The sequence below is a fragment of the Crocuta crocuta genome, unplaced genomic scaffold, assembly GCF_008692635.1.
Source record: "Crocuta crocuta isolate KB4526 unplaced genomic scaffold, BGI_CrCroc_1.0 scaffold115, whole genome shotgun sequence".
NCBI classification, from domain to species: domain Eukaryota; kingdom Metazoa; phylum Chordata; class Mammalia; order Carnivora; family Hyaenidae; genus Crocuta; species Crocuta crocuta.
Window position 1 is genome coordinate 2,883,551 of NW_027530575.1, and position 3,663 is coordinate 2,887,213.

Consider the following 3,663-nt stretch of genomic DNA (forward strand, 5'->3'; position numbering starts at 1 on the left):
TAAATACAAAGGAACACAACTGCTGGATCAAATAGTAAGAGTATGCTTAGTTTTATAAGAAACTACAAATTGTCTCCCAAAGTGGCTGTGTTATTCTATGTTCCTATCAGCAATGAATGAAAGTTTCTATTTCTCCACATTCTCACCACCATCATGTGTTACCTTCCAAAAATTGACAATAGACTAGTCTGTGAAGAAGCTCTCAAAAAAATTCAATTATGTAGGATATTATCTTTTGACATGGGTGTTTTGAAGTGACTAGCAATAACCAACATTTTTTTATTTACATAAATCAATTTTTTTATGTGAAAATGTATTTAATTGTCCTAGACTACTATGGGTTATATAAAATTGTTATTAACATTTTTATTATTGACATCTCAGCATATAAGGAAAGTGACTTCATAATAATATCAGTGAACATGATGTATCACACAACTAGAAGATTGGTAAGGTAGAATTTAATTCTGAACCATCTGATTCCATCCCTTACTTTGGCAGCTTGAGTATTTTTTACCTTCTTTCTAGATCTGCTTAAGAGAGATCAAAACACCACCCTGTGACTCATCTACACTTAGCTTTCAGGTTCCATCGAAGCTGCGTCTTCACAAGTGAACCTACCTTTCATCAGGTAGAACCACTTAGAGGAAAATAGCAGATATTTGATTCTTCTCATATACAGGGCTCTCTTGTATGCCGTATAATTTTTTTCAGCCCCTAGTCTTAATCTGTCTGTCCGATGAACATTACCTTGTTTGAGGGAAATCAACTTTCTAAATCTGCCAAGGTTCTAGGTTATTTGCTTAGAAGTCAACTTTAAGGTCTAACTGCAGGGAAATGGGGCCTTTCTTGGAAATGCCATATTGTTCCCTTTTCTCTTTCATTCAGGTAAGTTCTCTTTGTACCATGCTGGTCACATGCACAGACTTCCTTATACTCAAGATTCAAAGTAACCAACATACTTCAACATTAAAGATTTCTTGCTCAGATCCCAAATATTAAATGATTTTACACTTTAATAAGTGTTTCTGCCCATGTTTAGCAAGCATTGCCATGCTCTAAACCCAGCATATGCCAGGAACCTCTCTAATCTCACTATCTCTAATTAAAATGAACAAGCTAGTACCTATTTTCTGAAGCTCCCCCTTCATGGTACTGAGTCTTATAAAATCAAAGCTTTTGGTGGCAAAGAATCTGCTATCACAAGACAAAAATGCATTTAGTATAAGGCTACTGGATAGATCACAAATTTCGCAAAAGCTTAAATACAGGGTGTCCAGTTATATTGGAAATTCTGTTAAATAACAGTGGCAACAACAACAAAAAAGAAGTGTGTGCTCCATGCAACATTTGGGATATACTTCTTGAAAATAGCATTTCTTGTTTACCTGAAGTTCAAATTTACTCTGTGTCCTGTGTTTTAGCTGGTGACCACATTTAGATAAGGAACACAAACGCACGGACACCCCACCATTAGCGCTACCGAAAACAATCTCATTTTCTCGTTGATTGTAATTGGTGCTACTGGGCAACATTGCCGCCATGCTGGTCACTGTTTCTGCAGCTTCTGGAAATGGCTTTGTAGCTGAATTCTAAACTGGCCTTTTGTTTTTGAGTTATTTCCTTGAGACTCAAATTCTTAAACTCTTAGTTAGGAGCTTCGTTTGTCTATGACCTTAACACCAGTACGAGAATAAGGGATTTTTGTGTTCATTAAATTCTTTAGTGGAAAAATAAGCCCTAACTCAAACCAAGACTTGCAAAATTAGATGGAGGTCAGGTGGGGAGGAGGGTTCTCCCCCAAAACAGTACATTTTTATCACAGTGAACAACATAAAATGTTTTTCCTCCTTATTGTATGTTACTGAATGGAGATTACATTAGTTACAAATAATTAACCAGATTTTTTAAAATTTATCAACAACAATTTATTTGACAAGTGAAGTTGAGAACCTCTAGGCTATTATTTATCAGTGTTGGTCTTGAAAGGATTCTAGACAACAGGTTCAGACAGTCTAATTTAATTAGGAAGTTAAGTAAGCTGGGAGTTGAATAAGATAATCAGAAGCCTAACATGGAACCCCACGGGTACTGGCCATCTTTGCCATGTAAGAATGGGAAGGAGAGCAATTCTTCCCTTCCAAAGCAAGGCACAGGCTATTTGGCAAGGAGACGTGACAAGTGGAACCACTGTCAAAGAGCATGCTCCAGAAGGCCACTTGAAGTCTATTCAATACGGGGACCATTCAAACCACTTGAGCCATGGAGATAAGCATCAGAGAAGACTGAGGGCTCAGGTTGTTAGTTCATCTGGGAGATATGGAGTGATGTTTGTGAGTCTCTGCACACTCTCAAGGAGGCAGCTTAGGATGTCTGGTGCTTTCCAGGGCATTTTAGCCACTCCTACAGCCCCCGTTTTCACTGGACACCAGTGTGATCATATTGGCTAAGGTCAAGGGACCACTGATGCCCTGTGCCACTGGTGGCAGCTCCTCTAGCAGCATGTCCAGCTGAGCAGCCTCCTGGTACAGCTGGAATGTTTTTGCCTTCTTAGCTATCTGTTCAGCCTCCACCTGAGTCTCCTGTTTCTATAGCAAAGGCTTTGGACTCCTCACACATCTACACACTCCTCTTCTGTCTCTGGATGCATAATTAGCAGGAACTTCTCTGCTTGGCTAGGCCTTCAGCTTGTAGCGTTATGCTTCTTTCTGGTGGCTTCCTCCAGCTCTTTTCTGGGGTTATTTCCTGCTCCTGCACTGCCACCTGCTGGGCCTGCTCCACAACTCACACCTGTACCTGCTACTTGGCCACCAGAAGCTGATTGACCAGGTCAGCCTGTGCTAGGCTGGTATTGGCTTTGGTGTCAAATGTGGCCTTCTTCTTCAATTCATAGTCCCTCTATGCCTTGGCTACCTCAATGCCACTCAGGTATTGAGCCTTTTACTGCTTGGCTTTGGCCTCTCAGATCTCAAAATCTCTCTGGCCTCTGGTTCCCCAGTCCCAGCATTTTTGGGGCTTGAGCTTTTGGAGCTCCCAAGGAAGTACAAATTGTGTTGATCACAGTGAATATCCTTCGGGTTATAACTAACCATGCTAGAAGTTCTTAAAGAATTCACACAAAGTGGTTGTTGTTATTGTAATAAAAGTAAATGTCTCTTCTCATTGTCTTGTTTCAGGCAATAAATCCCCCTTTTCACATTACTTTTTCAGTTTTTCTGTTACTTACAACTAGAAGCAACTCAAGTTAACTAATCTCTTTTTTGTTTAATTCTTTCTTTTTAATTCAGTCAAGGAGATTTTCTTGTGACAGTTCAGTATATTACTACTTACTATAGTGAAGTGAATACTCTTTATACCTCAGTTGGGTGTTAAATGATGTTATATTTTGGACATTCCATGTGTTAGATAAATGGCCATATTAGGGTTTTTTTTCAGGTTAGTGTATGAGAAAAATAAAACCTTCCACAATAACACAATTACCTTCCACAATAATAACGATCTGTTTCTCATTATCTCTCTACACCTTTATATTAAATAATGACATGTCAGAATGAAAAAATCCAACCCCCCCCCACACTCATCTTGTGTAGAGAAAGTTGTCATTTCCCCAATGTGTAACATTAGTGGATTTGAAGGGGCCAGGACAGATCATTAGTTGATGAT

The 3,663-nt window shown here is 39.1% G+C and overlaps 1 pseudogene; it reads right to left on the reverse strand.

Moving 5' to 3' along the window:
• Positions 1 to 2,226: 2,226 nt before the first annotated feature.
• On the reverse strand, positions 2,227 to 3,092 carry LOC144234623 (flotillin-1-like; annotated as a pseudogene).
• Between the last annotated feature and the right edge of the window lie 571 nt (positions 3,093 to 3,663).